The following is a 21,217-nucleotide window of genomic DNA, read 5'->3' as shown; positions in this document are numbered from 1 at the left end:
GTCTGGATCTGTGAAATACAGGTTTGGATAGAGGTCAACAGCATAGGAAGAATGAAATCTCAAGCTTATTAAAATAACAATATTTTGCACCCTCTTCATGTGCTTCAGTATATTTAACATGGTAAGCTAAATTTGCAGTGCAAGAGCTTGTAGTATATTCTCTCTGAGCTTTACCTATTGGTTGCCTTACTAAGGTTTTGTTGGTTTGTTTTTGGTGTTTGTTGTTGCTTTTTGTTAAGTCTCTCCCTCCATAAAGGCTGCAACCTTGCAACACTACCCCACCAGAACTTCATCTTGAAGACCCTTGAAGAATTATTGTGCATTACTCTATTAGTTCTCCCGCAAAGGAGGATCTTAAATGGAAGGACAGGTGGGGGGAGTGGAGCAAAAATAAAATGCATAAAATTACCATATGCTGAATAATTAATATTTTTTTTTCTGTTAGCTGATGAACTCCTAAGATTCTTCCATGAAGAATGGAAGATTCTTCCCTCTTCAATTATTTTACAGTTCTATATCTAAAAGCAAAATCCCTACAAACTGATCTATGTTGGTAACACAAGAGAGTAAAGCACAAAGACTATGAGGACCAGATACGATTATCATCTTTAAAATGCTTCAGTTGACTTTTATGGATTTTAGATTTTACTATTTCATTTTATTGCACAGCAACAAGGACTAAGATACAGAACACAATACATGCAAAGGAAGAACCCTTTCAGAAAAGGCTGAGTATATCCTTTGGCACCATTTCTGTATTGTCTTTAGAAGAGATTAGGAAAAAGAAAAGGCAGCACTATCTCATGGCATGGAAACTAATGATTCAATACCCATAAAGACACGCATGTTCAAATGCCCCTCCACACTCCTTAAGCTCCATTTAAAACGTTTGTAGAACCTACCTTAAGGAATGCAAGCACCCCTTAAAAGGGTCTCATAGCCTGTAACTTAGGTTGGTCTCGCACTGTAGGACAGGGCATACTTTCTCATACATCAGCCTTATCTTTCTAGGGCTGGTATTCAACCTTTATATATGTGGATATATAAACCGCTTCACTTCCCAAATAAGAGTACAACTAGGGCCTTCATTTGGCAACATGGATTTGGACCAATTTAATGTTTACAGAACCAACTGTTTGAGAAGTTTCATCACTAAGTACATTCCCAGAAAGAGTGGATATTTTTAACCATAACTTATGCTAAAGCAGAAGTGAAGCTAAAACTCCTAACTGCCCCACTGCCTCCTGACATTTATTAGGCTAGCTGAATACAGTCAGGCCAAAGAACAGTTAAATGCTTGGAGCCATTCTTTCAACATTTGTTAGCGATAGGTTTTCACGATGCTTGTTGTTTTTTTGTTTTTTTCAAATGATCTATCAACCAACAAAATATCTTAGCAGCAGCATTTTCCCAATGTACACGTAAGTAGGAGAAAAACACTTAAAGGATCACAGAGCAAAGAACAAGAAGTTCACAGAGACAAGAAGTCAGAAATCACAGTTCTACACAGAAATCCCTACCATTTGCTCTGCTGACTGATGGCGGCGATAACCATGGTCTCATCGCTCACAAAGCATCAGATCACATGCTCCTTGCATTCGGTCACAGTGCTCAAATGCAAGATGTCAGACATGAGCAACTAGGAAAGAGAAAAGGTTTTTTTCATTTGTTTGTTTTTGTGTGTTTTTTTTTTTTGTTTGTTTTGCTTTTTCACAAAATAGCATGTGCAGAGTGACAAAAGCTACTTTTTCTGGCAGAAAGCTCACATGCACCAAAGCACATGGACACTAATATTAAAGTTAATTAAAATACACTTTAAAAAAATTATGAAGAAAAATTATCTGAAAAATCACTACATAGTTCTGACTGAGAGCTTGCAAGAATAATCAGGCAATAATTATGGGAAATAGCACAAAGCACACCAAAAAATGACATTGCAACCACACATCCAAAAAGAACAACAGGAAACCAACACTCCAGCTCTTGGTCTGTACTGGGAAACACTCAACAACTGAGCTGAAGCTTCAGCTCAGTAGTAGTTCATTTGGTACTTGTGGTTGAGTGGACAATATTCTTGAGCCTACTAAAATCATACAGATTTCTAGCCCCAGTTTGACTTGGAGGTGCTTTAGAAAAGGTTTGAATGTTTCAAATATATTTATTATCAATCAATGGGACAGAGGATATACCTCTTAAATGCAACTTTTGGAATTGATCACATAAAATAAGAACAATTTACCCCATATACCCTTTCAGGGACAACATAGTTTATCCTGGAAACAGCAGCTGCATTCTGTTGCAGGGTAAAGAAGAAAGCCTTAAAATATTAGCTTCTGAATTGAATTTAGTGTCAGGGAAAAACAAAACAAAAAAAACTTACTGAATTTAGCAGTCAACCCAGACACTTTTGTTGAAAGCTATTTTTTCTCCTTCCCCAGACAGAGATAATAATAGTCTTGAATCACCCATTCATTTTTCCATTTTTCACACATTTAAACTTAAATCTCATAACAGTTTAGCTCTGACGCCAAGGGGAAATGACCACACAAGTCTGATTGATTGTCAAAGAAGAAACATCACTTACAGTGCCTTCTGGAACCAAAGTCTTTCCTTCAAAGGCTTTAAATGCATCCAATGACCTTTATTAAAAATAGAAAAAGTGTTTTTGTTTAAATACTGTCATTGTTTAAATTAATTAAACAATGTTTCCACTAATAAAGCAAGAAAAAATCCTGTCAACTTGTCTTGAATTTATCTTTCTTTATAAGGATAAAAGTTAGCTATTATTTTAGGACCCCAGGAGCAACAAAGAAAAAGATTAAAAAATAAAATCTTAGAAAAATATCTTATTATACAAGCACAACAATAAATAAGTTTCTTACCCTAATCAAAGTGGTCATTTATCCTGTAGCTCAAATAAATAACATATTTGGAAAAAAGTGCAGAATTTGGAGAGGATTAACTGTTTTGTCTATTAATGCATTATATTCGCAAGGTGTTCCTTCTGACAGTAACCAAGAAAATACAATGTCTGTATTCATGCACATGCACCAGCTGCAGGGCATCGCCAGCTGCTGCGTGGATTTCAGCCCGCTGTTATCTGGAAAGGACTGATGTATCCCACTTGGTATGTACCATTTGCAAGGTCTGTAAATTGACTAAACTTCTACAAATTTCAATGAAGATTGCATTATTAATTATTTTCTTCCACCCTTAACATCTTATGTCCGATAAGCCACTGTTCTGCTGCTTACACAATACAAACACAGAATTTTACTGACTAGTTTCCATACTAGTCAGTATGTTTCCGTACTAGTCAGAGTGAAAGCTGTACCATATCTAGGGTATTATAGATACAACAGGAAATTCAAAGAATTGCATTTTGCCCTGTTCCTAACAATACTTGTTGCAGTCTCTTTACAAAACAATCTCAGCAGACAGCTTACATTTCTCTCAATGATACTGGCCCCATGGCTCTAATTCTTTATTAGCATCACTACGCTCAAACATATTATTGACATTTAATACTTATAGGAGAGGAAAAATCCACGACCTCTTCCATCAGGAAGCTGTTCATCATTGGATTTTATCCAAAGGGAATGTTAATGATGATACAGAAATGTGGTTAACCATTTTTCATAAATATAAATGGCATCTCCCATTTAGGATATGTTTCCTGTTTACTGTGGGAAGTGCAGTCAGAGGTGACATATTAACCTTGGTTTGTTTGCATGAACTTTTAATCTTCAAATGTGGACAAGCTGACTCTGAAGTTATTCTACCTGACAGATGAGAAATTGCTCCATCTTGTTCGCTCATGACAGAAGATTTAAGCAGATTACATGGGGCATCAGATCAGGCCCCCGTGCATACATTGTACTGTGCAACCATAATCTATATGGTGAGACTTTTCGCAAGGCCCTGATGGGCAATTAAATTACAGGATTTATCAAAAGAAGAACCTAAGAATTGCCCTTGTGGCTCAAAACTAAGGTCCATGCGGCCCTGTGTGTTGTCTCAGCAGAGGCAGTAAGAGAAACTATTGGGAATAGCACAAGAGCACTGTGGTCCCTCTGACTTCCCCAGCGTCTAAAGCTCACAGCTAATAGGAATGCCAGAGGGCACATCTCTGTCTAGTCTCTTTAGTATCCTTATGGGCATAAGCAACAGCCTCTGCCTCCTTCATGGTAATCTTCCTGAGGATGCCTAAGGTTTTGTTGTTTTTTTTGGCTGCTGCACTCCAACACGCTGATTTCAGGAAACTGTAAATGATAGCTCAACAAGTTATCTGCCAGTTCTGATATCAGCACCTTGCAGGCATGTTCCTTCCACAATGTATCACCTGCACTACTTACATTGGAACTTATTTGCTGTCTTTTCCTCCTCTCAAAGTTTTGCAGATATCCTTGCTATTTGCTCTAAGAGACAATGAACTCAAAGCACTATCATAACACAGACATGTTAACAAATATCCAGTAACTGAACAGTAAAAATGGGTAAAGAAAAATCCAAGGGGATATTCAGTTTAAGAATGAGAATCTTGTTCAGAGTGATGACAGGCATTTATTATTATTTATGTCAGAGTGGTAAGAAATCCACTTAAAGAAAGTCATTGCTTTTCTGTACTAAGTGACTAGGGCTTGCAGCTGAAGGAATAAATTAGATTTGTTATGTCTATAAAACTTTGAAAGCACAAAAAACAGTTATTTCTTTTCTCCTATGAAATTTCAGGAGTGACATGTTAGCATTAGCCTAGAGAGGGTAAGATGAGTCATCTATTACTATTATCAAACCTTTGATTTGACTAGAGCTGGGAAAATTACAACTCCCTTTTGAAAACTCATGGCATTCTGTTAAAATAGAATATTAGCATCCACCTCACAGCTGCGTATGCAGCGATTACCTAGAGGCAGCTTTACAGCTGAATATATAAGGCTAAGTCCTGACTTCAGCAGCTCGTCTGTTGCCCCAGTAAAGTTAGCATGGGCAGCAGTTCACACACAGCACAAGACCTAACAGGGTCAAATGCAGAACCTGCCACATAGCTCCCCAGAAGCAAAGCACGAAGAACATGACCCACAGTCATCAGAGTTGCCAGCGTTACACAGCACTGTCTCTGTGGCTTGTGTGCCTTTGGGAAAGTAGAGCCATGCTGCTTGAGAAAAGAGACAGAAGAGCTGCATATGGCTTCTTCCTCCCTACAGGAGGGTTCCTCACCTGCTCTTCTCTTGAGAAGGCAATAAGCCTGTTCTCAAACCCACCCTGCTCAGGGCAGAGCCACAGGAGACCTCAGCACTGAATATTTTCAAAAAGTTATAAAAACTTTGCTCCATTTTTGGAGATCTCTTGCTCTCTCTATGGCATTTTCCTTTGGCTATTCAGCTCTGATTAATAGGAAGCTACTCCAAGTCACTTGTAATAAAAAAAAAAAAAAAAAAAAAATGGACCAGAATACCAACTCCTCCTTTGCCATCCTGGTGATGAATTAATTCTGCTCAACTTCAAAGCAATCAGCAATTTTATGGTTGTTAAATGAATTTACGTCCTTATTTACCAATAGAGCTGTTCACACAAATGAAGACAGATTACGCAATAAAAATGTCCTGAGTTACATCCCTAAATAATGTTCAATTACCATTAGGTATTGCTGTTTGGGACCTGTCTTGAGAATGCTGAATGCTGTTGTATTGCAGTATATTTAAAATCTCTGACTTTCTGAAATGTTATTGGTACAGAGTCTCCTGTATTTCAAAATTGAATTATTTCACAATTTATTAAATAAATCAGATTCTAGTACAGCATGCAGAATGGATTCCAGTCACTGGTATTTATGATGCTTTTCCAATGTAAACGAGCCATTGCCGATTATATTTATGACCTTTTTCATTTGTAATTTCATTTATAAAAATAATAGCTGTTTATACAAACAGTAGCAAGCAGGTTGCATTGCAAGTGAATGTGTGTATACTTATGTGGAAGGTGAATATTACAAGGGGTTGATACATGTACCATACACCTAAACTTTTACATTATCAGCTTTTTTCCCCACGGTTTTGTTTTTTGGTCTGTTTGTATAGCATAAAGGCAGTTCACCATCCTTCTCAAATATACCGGGTTATTACTCATGTAAATCGTTCACTCTGAGTTACTCAGTTTCCCTGATAACAAAAATATGATTACACAGAAGCACCACACAGTGCTTTGGAGGTGAGAACAAACGCATTAAATCTGAAATAAAGGTAGCATAACATGGCTCTCACTTCCCAACAGCTGTTTGGCAGTGCAATGTGTGGATGTGACAGTAATGACAGCATACTGTCCTCAGAGGCAATAAGGCTCGTATCTAGACAAGCATAGAAAATGCGTCAGAGTTCCAGGGAGCCCCAGGATAGACACCTTGCTGCACAAGATGTATCACTTTGGGCTGCAGGAAAGCAGGGAGCAGGCATTACTACAAGCAGCAGTGATCTCCCTACTCAGGTGGGAAAGCTTTAACATTGTGCCACTACCAGAGCAGTATAGATAGCAGATAGAGTAGATTTAATAATATATTCTTATTCTTTCTTGCTGTTGATAAGTACTAAAATATAGAATTAAGGTTCTATTCTGGCCTCCTTAAAGGAACAGCATATTTATTTTCACATAATTTAGTCAATTTGAGAGAGAAAGAGAGTCTGCCTTCCCCTCCTCTGTCCCCCTCAAGCTGGAGGCCGCTGCTGTTGCTGACAAGCGAATAGGGTAATGCACCAGAATCGGGATAACCACATGAGAGAAGTGCAAGACCACTGACAGCTTCTAGTGGAGCATGAGAAAACAAGGCATGTGTATAAACCTACAGCCAAAAAGCCCAACAGACATGTCCAACACAGAAGGGGAAGAACAAGTATTCAGTAAGCTCTTTACATAGTTTCTATTATACTCTCTTCTGGCAAGTGCTTTCTAACAACCCAAGTCAGAAAAAATTGCAAACCTAGCAAAAGCCCATTCATCTGCAGATGTAACCGTGCTGACTTGGGAGGAACTGTGCTCTCCCCCCTAGGCAGACTTTGCACATACTCTGTGTGAATGGGTGTCAACGCTCCAGGCCCAGCTGATCACACTGGGATGCATCCTGCTACACAGTGGCGGCTTTGCTGCCTGGCTAACTCAAGAATGAGCCTTCAAAGGGGCCTCCCCTCAGTGCACAGCAGTGGGGGTGCTCAGTGAAGGAGCCATGTCTCTTCCTCAAAGACTCCCTACCTCAGCTACCACTAAAGACCTTCTTTTTTAAAGAGAGAAACCATGCACAAGGTGCTAGAGAAGGACTGTAAGAAATAAGAGCCACCAAAATGCATCTGATTCATCTTCTCTACCAAAATCAGTGGGGAGCTACATGACCCCTCAGGTACAGTGCAGTTGATTATAGCTCTGTACCATCACCTATCTTTTTAACTTGGAAAAGGAAAAGAAAAAAAAAAAAAAAAAAGGCAGCATTTATCAGTGATAAATGTTCCTGGCCTGGGGGAGGAGGGGGACAAGACCGTTTGCCCTGGGTAACTAAACTGAGGGTCTTTTTCAGCTCGCAAGGTATTACTTTCTGTTGCAAGCACAAGAAACAGAAGAGAAATGCAGATTGATGTATATTTATCACAGATTCCACCTGGAAGTTCTAAAGGGCTATCATTGCCAAAGGATTGTTATTAACCATACATACACATTGAATTTCCTACAAAGTCCATATTTAATTACTAACAGACCAGTTCTATATCCTCCTGCATATCAAGAATTAATTTTTTAAAGTATTAATGTAAAAATAGAATCACAGAATTTCTAGGTTGGAAGAGACCTCAAGATCATCGAGTCCAACCTCTGACCTAACGCTAGCAGTCCCCACTAAACCATATCCCTAAGCTCTACATCTAAACATCTTTTAAAGACTTCCAGGGATGGTGACTCCACCACTTCCCTTGGCAGCCTGTTCCAATGCCTAACAACCCTTTCAGTAAAGAAGTTCTTCCTAACATCTAACCTAAAACTCCCCTGGCGCAACTTAAGCCCATTCCCCCTCGTCCTGTCACCAGGCACGTGGGAGAACAGACCAACCCCCACCTCGCTACAGCCTCCCTTGAGGTACCTATAGAGAGCGATAAGGTCGCCCCTGAGCCTCCTCTTCTCCAGGCTGAACAAGCCCAGCTCCCTCAGCCGCTCCTCGTAGGACTTGTTCTCCAGGCCCCTCATCAGCTTCATCGCCCTTCTCTGCACCCGCTCAAGCACCTCGATGTCCTTCTTGTAGCGAGGGGCCCAAAACTGAACACAGTACTTGAGGTGTGGCCTCACCAGAGCTGAGTACAGGGGGATGATCCCCTCCCTAGCCCTGCTGGTCACACTGTTCCTCATACAAGCCAGGATGCCGTTGGCCTTCTTGGCCACCTGAGCACACTGCTGGCTCATATTCAGCCGACTATCAACCATCACTCCCAGGTCCTTCTCTGCCTGGCAGCTCTCCAACCATTCCTCTCCCAGCCTGTAGCTCTGCTTGGGGTTATTGCACCCCAGGTGCAGGACCCAGCACTTGGCCTTGTTGAACTTCATGCAGTTGACCTCAGCCCATGGGTGCAGCCTATCCAGATCCTCCTGCAGAGCCTTCCTACCCTCAAGCAGATCGACACACGCACCTAACTTGGTGTCATCTGCGAACTTACTGAGGGTGCACTCAATGCCCTCGTCCAGATCATCAATGAAGATATTAAAGAGGACTGGCCCCAGCACCGAGTCCTGGGGGACGCCACTAGTGACTGGCCTCCAACTGGACTTGACTCCATTCACCACGACTCTTTCGGCCCGGCTATCCAGCCAGTTTCTAACCCAACGAAGCGTGTACCAGTCCAAGCCAAGAGCAGCCAGTTTCTTGAGGAGAATGCTGTGGGAGACGGTGTCAAAAGCCTTGCTGAAGTCAAGGTAGACCACATCCACAGCCTTTCCCTCATCCACCCAGCGCGTCACTTTGTCATAGAAGGAGATCAGGTTCGTCAAGCAGGACCTGCCTTTCATAAACCCATGCTGACTGGGCCTGATCGCCTGCTTGCCCTGCAAGGGCTGCGTGATGACTCTCAGGAGGATCTGCTCCATGAGCTTCCCTGGCACTGAGGTCAAACTGACAGGCCTGTAGTTTCCCGGGTCTGCCCTCCGGCCCTTCTTGTAGATGGGCATCACATTTGCTAGCCGCCAGTCAACTGGGACCTCCCCCGATCGCCAGGACTGCTGATAAATGATGAAATGTAATGCATTCTTAAATAGTAACAGCCTTTGTAAACCATGCAGATGCACCAGCAACTGTTTAATTAACTTGGCAATGCCAAATGGTAGGAAGAAATCATTTTTCTTAGAACTATTCTCCCTTCTCTACTTTTCAAGAACAGTTTTCAGGATACAAAATGATAGCTGTTGACACCTTGTTGGCATTTTGGTTTGATAAAGGTAGATTTGGGATACTGTTAGTCCAAATAATATTTAATTATTTCTGCTTTCTCATTCAAATCGAAACAGTTCATAAGAATTATGCTTGGAAAATTTGGGCATCTTATTATTCAGCTAGGAATCTTCTGCTTTATTCTTCATAAAAAAAAAAATTCTTCAACAACAGGTAAGCTAAATAATATTCTGCCAGTCAGTCATTGCATTTCAGGGAGATTAAATGGATTCTTAAGAAAAAATGGGTATTAGTGACAACAGGATAAGTGAGTTCTCTCTGGTACATGCTCTTCAGGGCATGCATGGGAAGAAGGATGGATTCAGAGAAGGCTGAAAGGCTAACTTGCTTATGAGTGTTTTTAAAAAAAACTTTTTAAAGCAAATATAATCTTATAAGCAAATTGCCCAGAATAGAACCTGATTCATTTTGCCATATTTTAACCATTGTTAAAGCTAATATCTAGTAAAATCAGTATTCATCAACACTACTTACGTATGCATTAAGTGTCATATTCAGACCATTTATACTTCAGGGCAACTGTCTTTCAGCCAGTGCAGCAAAACATGCATGGGCTAATAAAAACAACGATAAAATTATTTAGCACACAGGATGTGGAAAGATTTGGCCAGGCAGGTATTTGCTGCTCTCCAGGAAATTCACATTGAACATTATGATTCTCTGAAAGCTAATTCCAAAAAGCAAATATGACCCAAAAGAAATCAAGTGTGTTTCAGATCAGGATCTTCATTGAGAACTATACACATTGCACAGTCCTCACCAACAGATACAGCTATATTTTACCGTAACAAACAGAAATATTTAGAAACAGATAGAAGAACAGCACCAAAGCAGAATAGCATCACAAGGAAGACAGAAAGTAGATAAATGATATGTTATGGCAGATGCAAAAATGATAGGATTAAACAAATAGATATGTATGTATCCAAGGTTAATGCTCAAGCACAGTAGACAAGGAACATGAATGCAAAAGAACATTCAGAAGAGAGAAGCCAGAGGTTCTCTGTGCAAGGGACTGAAAAAAGACAGAATATCTGGCAACTGCACATGGAACAGATTTTCAGGAGAGCATGGTAAAAGGGTGTCTTCTAAAAACTCAATTCTGTAAGTGAAAAATAGTTTTGCCTGTCAACAATACAATCATTCCTTTAGGACTCAGGATCAGAGCAAAGGCCTACATAAGATCTAGCAATAGGCTGTGACCTGTAATTTTCCACAGGAGCGATTTTATTTTACAGCACATACAAAGCCACATTCTGCACAAGAGACAGTTCACTGTAAAGAACCACACCCATTCAGCTACTAAGGTCAAGTGTGAATTTTTGGAGGCTGAAGAATGGAACAAAGCAAATACTGCTTCTATATTTCTAATCTTTAGCCAAACTCTCATTTATCAGTATTAGTCATTTCAGATTTGCTAGAATTGCTCAAAGTGGAACTAGTCCCACTGGACCTCTTATTTTGCATTCAACTCTTACTGGTGTTACCACAGACCTTCTCAGCAAGCATGTCTCTGATGCCGTGGCTATGACTGCTGCATATGTTAACTAGCACAGTAAAAGGATACTTAATGCAACATGTGTTTTGACTAAACAGCTGTGAATAAGAGAAATCTGCTGCTTATTATGCAATAAACTTCATAATTAAAACCAGATACTATTTAAAAAGAGTGAAGTACTCACGTGTAAGCTAAGAGATAAACTCAGAAACAAGAAGGTCAGAAACAAGGAGACTGATGAGGAGTTTTCGCATTGCTTGCTCTAAAATAAACCGACAAGCACTGCTTTCACATACAAAAAAGATATGGCAAGGCTGCACACTGACTTGCTGCTTACAAGCAAAACACATTTCTTCAAACCATTAAGTAAAACAGATGAGCATTTTGTTAACACTGAGGTAGAACACAAAGTTCACTTTGTCCAAAATAGAAACAAATAATTTCAAGTAACTGGCATTTCTCTCACTGCTTTGTGCTTTCCCATGACTGCAGACATTACTGCATGTAAACCTACTTTTCAGAAAGACTGTTGTAAATAAATTTGCTCTCCAAAAACATGTAGCATACCCATGGAAAGTGATTTTCTCAGACTATGGAGAGCATCATTCTTATACCTGAAACAGCAAACTCCTGCAAGGACACAGGAAGATAAAGTGGAAAAGATGTTAAAAAAATAAAAAAATCACACGTGTCAAGTATCAAATCTTTCCATCTTTCAGCACAAAGGTTTAACAGAAAGCCACAACCCAACAACAGGACCAAGAAGTGATTAAATAAGCTGCTTCTTTGCTGACACATCTTGTCTGAGGGAAAATTTACAGGGGAGCATATGATTTTCACAAACATTTTTCTGGGTGTTTTATCCTCCCAAGATTGAAAACATGGGAACTTGCTATGGACAGATGTACACTGTCTGGAGTATGGATTCCTTGTGCTGTTTTTTTGTTTGTTTGTTTTTAAGTTTACACCAGTGCAAAACAACAATTCAGAGAAATTAAAATTAAAGCACAGTTAGTTGGACAAAATAAGGTTAGCCTGGACAAACTTCTGACACCGCTGTACAAGAATCAGCAGAAATACTATCTATAAGACAAGGCTGTCAATCAAGGATTTTTGCCTCAAGCAAATGATATATCTCAAGAAATTTCATTCCAACAGCATCTCTGAGCATACAGAAACACTGGCAGTCATCCTAGAACAGGACTTTCATTAAGTATCCCACATGTGCAACTCTTCAGATTTCATCTAAAGGATGAATTAGTTATTATTTTCATGCTGTCACCATTCTAGTAACTTAAAATGGAAACACACCCGATCTCTCCCTCTCCTGCATATACAAAAGAAAAAAAAAGAGAGAAGACAAGAGAAGTGCCAGACCTTTTACTTCATTTTGTTCACAGGACATTTATATACATGCTTTAGAAGAAATAGCCATATGGGCACTGTTTTCAGTTTTTACTGTCCTCACTGATGAGAAACATTAGATAAAAAGCTGCTCACCCAAAATCAACTGTGTGTCTGTAACAGAGAAAGAACTTGACGGTGTTAACAAAGTAGCATTTCTTTTTATTAGAGCATCATTGAAAGGGTCTTTTCGCATTGTTTAATCTAAAGCTTTGATTTCTGGGAAGAATGTCAAAGCTAGCAGCTTCAGTCCCTCATTGTTCTTTTAAGTCATTAACAAAGACATTGACTTTACACTAAGCAATAACAAATAAGCTTTAACTGACATTTCAATAGCATTTCTCTATTAATGTTTAACGTTGTTGAGAAAGGAGTATCATTTCACCATTAGCAGCTTCAAGGGCTTATGGTCCTCCATGAGGGCTGACTCTCTTGCTTTGCCTAGCACTGCTTACAAGATGTAATTCTTAGATAAAAGCCTTACAGTTTTACCCTAGAGTGCAACAGAAGCATTTGCACTTAACAGCTTTTCATGAGCACAAATAAGCCTGCAGCAATGAGAAATCAACAGCTTTATTCCAAGTTAAGGTTAGCTACTGTGTGACATCAACTCTGCCAATTCCAGGAGACAGCAATGGTGTGAGGTCCTGATGCAGAGCACTAGCTTAAAAGAGCAAGCACGGCTCACTACCACATGGTCCTAACCCTCAATACATACAGAAAAACAAAATACCTCCAAAAATGCAGAAGATCTTAATTGGGATTTACCTAAATCTGACATCAAAGTTAGAAACAAAGACCAACAACCTGCCTTTAAATTCTTAGTTCTTCCTCCTGAGACGTTTCAGTAATAATCTGAACTTTTATGACTCATTAATTGTATCTGAACTTGCAATTTTACTTATCTGGGTAAACAAGACTCAGGTTTTCCAATACAATTGCTCCTCTACAAATCTTTCCTTCATAACTGGAAAAGGACTGTAAATAAAAATAAAGCTAAAAACATCTGTGATTGCATACATGCATTTAACCCTCCAGATCTTATTCAGTTCATTTATTCAGTTCAAGTTTCACACTGCATAGAGCTGTAAAATAAAGTACATATTCTGAGAAAAAGAGCAGTTAAGTTCCCTAAACTCGAGTTCTCTAGACTCAAAGACTGATTCAGGATAGCAACTCATCCTCACAAATGAGCCAAATTAAATTATGGAAAAAACATGGTGCATATCTCCTTACTACTAGTAAAATGTACAAGCAATACAGTTTTCTGAGAGAAACTACATTTTACAAGTATAGATATGTGCCCACCATAGTCTCCTTCAAATCCATTCTTACAAATAGCTAAATTTCTTTCAGTTCATTTCTACCTCCCTTGTTTTTGATCCCTCCCCGACAACATTAAATTCTGTGGGTTTTGTTTGTTTGTTTGTTTTCTCTTCCTTACAAACTGAAATAAGAGTGAGCTCTCCAGGGCAAGGCTAATCACATTGGACAACTTTGCCTTACTAATAAGGGTTAGAGCCCTTTATCAGCAGTTTTAAAGGTCTTAAGACAACAGGTTGCCACTGAAGAATTTCTGGTTAGAGGTTACAGGGCTGTGAAGCGGACTTAAAGACAAACACACAGTGGTTAATCAAGATCAGTGTTTCTGCCAACTGCTTTAATTTTACTGTTCTCAGCACATCATCAGTTACTACCTGATCTAGCTCAGTACACAACATACAGACAGCCCAGGTCACAAGGTGCTTGATACTGGAGCTGCACCCAGCCATGATTATAGCCTCCCAGTTTAGTAATGAACCACAAGTCATTAAAAAGAAAGCAAATCATGATGATAATAAATAAATAAACCAACAGAAAACCTACCTGACCAGATTATATCACCTCACTCCCCTTCAGCCTCCCTCTTCACCACTGGGCATTTTTCACAGGTGGGGCAAGCAGAAGTTCACAGCAATCGGGGCACCTCATTAACCCCACATGGGCTGTCAGTATTGCAAAGCTGCTTCCAATATTCAAGTATTTTTAATCATCTGCCATCCCCATCAATCACAATCACTGTAGGTGCCTTGAAGATATTTTTAAATTGGTAATGCTCTTCCAAGATCAACTTAGTTTTGTTTTTTTTTTTTGAGCAAATGTACTACAGTTAACCAAATGTAATATGTTTGCCCTGATTTGGGGAAGAAGACAGTTATGCAGTTGAAAATACAAACATAATCTAGCAAACTTGATCCAAACTTCTATATTCCTATATGCTTTAGAGAACTCTTGCATTTCTTTTCAGCTAGGAATATCCATACTAACCTTGAATAAAACTATGCTCTGATTTCTCAAAGGGAGGTAGGGCTTCTAAAGTTACATAAAGACTGATGACAATAACAACATGTACTTAAGCACCAGTTTTCACCCTTGTGAGCTCTACAATAAGAAAATCAGTGGAAGCAAGTTACACCATCTTAAGCTGCAGGCATCAAAATTAATTATTTTACACCAATGCATGCCTCAAAAGGGACCACTGTCATTAGCATAATAAGCGTTACTGCACATTGTGAATATTATGTGTGGGTTTTTTATGTTTATAAATCCCTTTTGGCCATAATTGTTGTGTTATTGTTATTTGTAATAAAAACACAAAACAAAAATTTGAAATCTTATTAAAATGTATGCAGTGAAACACGGACTAAAGTGTATATAATCATCCCACAACTTCAGACTTTATGGACAATATCTATCATGGTAGGTCTTTAAGTATATTAATTGCATGGATTTCAAGTATCATTAACATTCATTCAATATTGTTATTCCAGAAAGCTTCCAGCTAGGATTAGGACCTTTTGGAAACAAAATTTAATTTGCAGAGAAGATAATTTTAATCTATTTCAATGTATTAAAAATGAAGGGAAAAATCAGCTAATATTGTTTTAAACACTGGAGACCTGGCCCACAGCTTACAGAAATTAAAACCAACCCCTCCATCGATAGCAGGCAGTAGAGCAGAGCATAAACGAAGCGGGGCCCCAACTGGGGCCCAGTTCACCACACATTCCCTACTGCAGGGAGGTGTGAGCTAATGCACTTTTTCATGCTCTCATCACCTCAGCTGAGTCCCCTAACTAATAGAGAGAGCAGATGCTGAGGTGGAAACAGACGGTGCATTAATTGCTTCTTTTAGGATTAGCATTAAAGTGTGTAATGTGTAATATTTAACCCCCACCCTCAGAAAACACCCTCTGCTCCTGCACTTTTTGATCAGCCACTAGCACGCTGCAGTGATAGAAAAGAAGGATTTTGCCTTAAGCCAACAGAACATCTATAATCATTTGACCTTGTACAAACAGCATAGCTTAATCTTGCTTCTGTTTCTGAATGCAATAGTTGTTTGCTTTCTAAAGTGCTACGAGGCAACATTGAGTCTCTGGTGCCAGATACCGTATTTATAATTACATCTCAGAGTCAATTTATGAAACAATTTGTTAACATATAATAACTGTTCTTGATGAGAGGAATATTTTTGAAGGGCAGTTCTGCAGACAGTCACTCTGAAACTCCTGGTACTTAATCTCATAAATTTACATTTGTTAACTCCAGGCTCCAAGCAATTTTTCCTATTAATTACTGCTTTCCGTCCCAATTTTCTCCAAAGTTTTGGTACTCACAATATGTGCAATTTCCTCCCTCAGATTATTTCACAGCATTACAACTAGCTTTAAAACAACTCATTTTCTGCTCAGAATTTACTATGTTTTAGAAGTGAACAAAATATTTTTTCCTACTTTCAGCTCTGTTATAAAGACCAACTAGCATCTGTGAGTACTCCAGTACCCTAGATATAAGCAAAGGAAGAACAAGGAAAGAGTTCTTGTAACTGCCCATGAATTTCTTCAGGAAGAAAGGGGAGAGAAGTCTTACACAACATTTTTTTCTACCCCCTTTTAATAGAAGCACTGGATATGATATAGCATAAGATTTGGCAAAAATAATCACAATTTTCTTGCTAACAACTGTGACTTGTATTAATTGAATCATCCCCTTCAGAGGGAGAACACACATGCTGCAAACACTGCCTGAAAGGAGAAAGGAAAATTCCACTGAGAATTTGATCTGCCACTTACTGTTGCTGAAATAACAGCTGATAGCACGAATCACACCAACCAATCACACCAACCAATCACACCGCTAACATCTCTCCCATGTTAGTTTCCACTATCCCTATCTGTGAGTTGTTGCTGTATACATCTTAGCTGTTTACCCACATTACAGATATGCTCCTCAGGACTCAAGAAGCAAAAGGAAATGATGTTACCTTTCTGGTAACATCAATGGGCTTTGGATAAGATCTTTGAGCCACAGACAAGGGCAGAAAAGGCACCTCGGCTGTCTTGAACCAGCAACTATCAAGTCCTTGTCTACAAAATCAAACAGAAAAGAAGAAACCTCAGGAAGGTAAAGTTTCAGGACTGGTACCATATAACCCATGTAACCCAGATATGTAAGACCGACATTAATTAGCTCACATGCAGCAGAACATTTTAATTAACTAACCACCATCAATGTCGTCTTTTTTCAGTTAAAAAATAAAATCTGAAGAACCTCAAAAGAAGTATTTCATTCCCTTTGTATGTGGAGGGGGGGGGGGAGAGCAGGTAGAGGGAAGCAAAGAGAGCATTATCGATTACATGACACTCTTCAATGTGAGAGAATTATGAGGAAGATAAACTTGACTGAATCACAGAATCACAGAATTTCTAGGTTGGAAGAGACCTCAAGATCATCGAGTCCAACCTCTGACCTAACGCTAGCAGTCCCCACTAAACCATATCCCTAAGCTCTACATCTAAACATCTTTTAAAGACTTCCAGGGATGGTGACTCCACCACTTCCCTTGGCAGCCTGTTCCAATGCCTAACAACCCTTTCAGTAAAGAAGTTCTTCCTAACATCTAACCTAAAACTCCCCTGGCGCAACTTAAGCCCATTCCCCCTCGTCCTGTCACCAGGCACGTGGGAGAACAGACCAACCCCCACCTCGCTACAGCCTCCCTTGAGGTACCTATAGAGAGCGATAAGGTCGCCCCTGAGCCTCCTCTTCTCCAGGCTGAACAAGCCCAGCTCCCTCAGCCGCTCCTCGTAGGACTTGTTCTCCAGGCCCCTCATCAGCTTCATCGCCCTTCTCTGCACCCGCTCAAGCACCTCGATGTCCTTCTTGTAGCGAGGGGCCCAAAACTGAACACAGTACTTGAGGTGTGGCCTCACCAGAGCTGAGTACAGGGGGATGATCCCCTCCCTAGCCCTGCTGGTCACACTGTTCCTCATACAAGCCAGGATGCCGTTGGCCTTCTTGGCCACCTGAGCACACTGCTGGCTCATATTCAGCCGACTATCAACCATCACTCCCAGGTCCTTCTCTGCCTGGCAGCTCTCCAACCATTCCTCTCCCAGCCTGTAGCTCTGCTTGGGGTTATTGCACCCCAGGTGCAGGACCCGGCACTTGGCCTTGTTGAACTTCATGCAGTTGACCTCAGCCCATGGGTACAGCCTATCCAGATCCTCCTGCAGAGCTTTCCTACCCTCAAGCAGATCGACACACGCACCTAACTTGGTGTCATCTGCGAACTTACTGAGGGTGAACTCGATGCCCTCGTCCAGATCATCGATGAAGATATTAAAGAGGACCGTGTAAATTTAAGTCAGGAAAACAAGCATGTTTAGATCAGTCCAAAATGAAAGGACTGAACTTAATTAAGTAGCATCTGGCTTATGGCAAATCTCATATCATAAATGCTTTGGATAAGTATCTGCTGACCAAATCTGGACTTGCTCAGGACTTTCCAGTAACTGCTATATAGCAGACTTGTTTAGAAGCAAAGTTTAAGGTATTAACTTTAGTCTATTTTAGAATCTGTTTGCAGCCTACATAAGGGATCAAGCCATACAAAAGACTATCTAAATATTGCAATTTGCAATTGCTCTCAGGCCTACCTGAATGTGAATGACTGCCATTATCCACAAAGATGAAAGCAAGCTCTAAAAGTAAAAGAACATGAGAGGCTTAAAAACTGGAGGGGGAAGCTCCTGGACTTATCAAAATTGTCAATAAATTTCAGGAAGCAGAATAGGACAGCACTTGAAAGACTAGTGATGCTACTACGGCAGCAATGTTTTTATTTCTTGCCAAAAAGATGGTGAGTGACTTTGGCACAAAGCACTTCAGTTTTATAACTTTATAGAGCTCCTAAATTCAAATGCAGAGGATGAATCTATGAATGCTGGCCAGGGCCTGTCTTCTAAATACAAACCAGAGTTAATATTGCTGTAGGAAAGAAAGATGCTACCATATAAAGCATTTTACAACAGGAATAATCAGTATGGCAAAACCCCCAAGCACGTACAAAGGAACACAATTAGCCTGTGTAAAAGACTATACCATCTAGCTGCCTCAGATAGCAGCGTCTACACTGGATACCATGCAGTACCTTCTATTTGCCTCCATCCCAAAATCTCAGTCACTTGGTTACCACTACACATGTATAGTGTAGGCATTTTCCTACCTACTGCTTTCTCAGTATCCCTGACAAGACACCAGCCCTTTTCCTGATACCTGTCTTTCAAATAAACATTCATTTGCTCCCTCTCCTAGGAAATTGGCTTTAGCCAGTCTTTCTTGATCTACCTTTTGGAAACACAACAGCAATTTATGTTCTTAATCATTAGCTACATTTTAAGTTTCCAGACACAGAAGGATTATAATACAACTACTTAATTAAAAAAAAGAAAAAAAAATAGTGAACTGAGCACTTGCACTTTTGGTCCATATCCTCATTTCTTAATTGGATGACCACTCCAATTTTCTCCAAGTGCTTATTTACTTCCCTACTCTAGAATTGGCATTTCATATACTCATCTCCCATAAAGCCTGTTTCTTTTCAGTCTCCTGACATCCAAGTCATGTTTTCATTGCTTCTCTCTATCATCAGATTTTTGCAGCTGTAACTCCTCTCCATCCAGCTGGAGTTCAGCCCATTTAAGCCCCAACTCAAGGGGGTGAACTTGACCCCTTGACCCTGAACAGATCCTTCCATTTTCTCTACAGCTTACAACAGTTGCTCTCTTCAGTGAAGCCTAGATATGACTAATTTCTACTATCAGAAATCACTACTTATTTTCACTATCAGAAAAGATCCTCATCTAGTTCCTCTCTTTTTTTTTTTTTCCCCTTCTATCTGTTTTCTCCTAAAGCAAGGCACATGGATGCACCTTGGTCGGCTTATTGCAACTAATTCTTCTGCCACATTTCCACAGCTACATCACCTACTTCCTTGGCTGTTCAATACTTTTTATTCCTTCTTTCAAAAAATAACACAAATCAGTATTCTCTGCTACTTTTTAAGCATTCATATCACAGTGTTGTGTCACTTTCAAAAGAAAGCCATTGCATCCTGCGATTCCACCAGCTTGGACTCTCCTTGCTGTACAACAGAGCTCACCAACCTTGTGTACACCACAGTCCCTCTTGTGTGCCTGATAATTTAAGACAAAATTTGAGCATTCTGCTCCCCCAGACAGAAGTTTCAGTAATCAAATTCAATTATCAGAGATGTCCTACTTATGACTCTTAAAAACTTTTAGCTTTCCTTGGTCTGCTTCAGTAGTGATGGGGCTAGAAGAGTGAACCTGCCTTATCCAGGTGCATGGTGTTGACTCCCTCTTTTTTTAATGATCTTCTGGATCTTTCCTACAACCTTTTATGCATTTCAAACATTTTTGTCTACATTTACTATCTCTGTGTCCTCTCATTGTATTTGGGAAAAACTGGTTTATTCCTCTGGGCTTGTAATAATTTTGTAGCTGCTATGTGAATTGCCTTTTGGATGAGATAACTGAGCTACATCAATTCTCTGTACCCACTCACCTCATAGGGTTAAAGTGCAAATCTAGAATGATGTAATCTCTTTAATCCCAGTACTTCCCAGCAAACTAATAAAATGAGGCAAATTTAAAAAAACAATGCTACAGGAACCTCCTACATTTTCTTTAAAGCAGTACGTAAAATGGACAAAAATTAAAAAAAAAAATAAATAAATCAGTGAGCTCTGATCAGGAACTACAGGCATCCCCGAGACAACACAAAACAGCATGAAATAAAACAAGTAGTGGTTCAAGCTTTTTTTTTCCCCAGAGTTATGCAATAAGAAAAAGGAATATGTTATATCCATATTCATATAACCTTTGCATTTAAATTTAAAGGCATGAGAATAACACAGGTTAGAATTTGATTGTACAAGTGACTGATGATTCTGGAAGCAAATATTCTTTCTAGCAATGTTTTGGTGAGTTCTTTTTCTAGTCATATTTTATTCCTGGCTAATTTCACCACTTTTTTTAAAATAAAATAACATTTTAAATGAAATCCTGTTGATATTTGTTTCTGCCAATTTTGCTCTACAAAATTCAGTTTTGCCTGCAGCAGCATTTCAGTTTTGACTTACAACTTTCACTGGGTGAGGCTAGTTAAGTCTCATGATATCACTTTTACATAACCTAAACAGAATTAGGAGTTTCCCTAAAAGCAAACTGGTTTCTTTCTAAGCCATGTTTCAGGCAATGCAGGAATGCTGAAAAAAAATACAAGTCCCAGACGAGAAAATACTCTGTTGTTCCACTGCATTTGGAAGCACTATCTGTTTTTTAAAAAGTGTGCCAAGAAAGGCTCACAATGAGTCTTGGAGAGTTTGGAGATAGAACATTTTAGGTGTTGGAGGAATTTCTACAAGCTAAAGAGAAAAATAGCAGAAAGAAAAAAGAATAATAATTTCTGGTATGTGGAGCTTCCTACCCAGGACTGTC

General features: G+C 39.5%; 1 protein-coding gene across 1 annotated transcript in view; it reads right to left on the bottom strand.

Moving 5' to 3' along the window:
• LOC311441537 (uncharacterized protein) overlaps positions 1-15,442 on the bottom strand; it is a 340,215-nt gene extending 324,773 nt beyond the window's left edge. Inside the window, exons 1-4 of the mRNA XM_084529789.1 lie at positions 15,343-15,442; positions 14,238-14,439; positions 2,585-2,639; positions 1,521-1,639 (exon numbers count right to left, since the gene is read on the bottom strand). The gene's annotated coding sequence lies outside the window, so the exon portion shown is untranslated. The remainder of the gene's footprint in view (positions 1-1,520; positions 1,640-2,584; positions 2,640-14,237; positions 14,440-15,342) is intronic.
• Positions 15,443-21,217: the final 5,775 nt, after the last annotated feature.

Source organism: Aythya ferina, assembly GCF_964211825.1.
Source record: "Aythya ferina genome assembly, chromosome: 9".
NCBI classification, from domain to species: Eukaryota; Metazoa; Chordata; class Aves; order Anseriformes; family Anatidae; genus Aythya; species Aythya ferina.
This window is presented reverse-complemented; position numbering and strand designations above follow the sequence as displayed.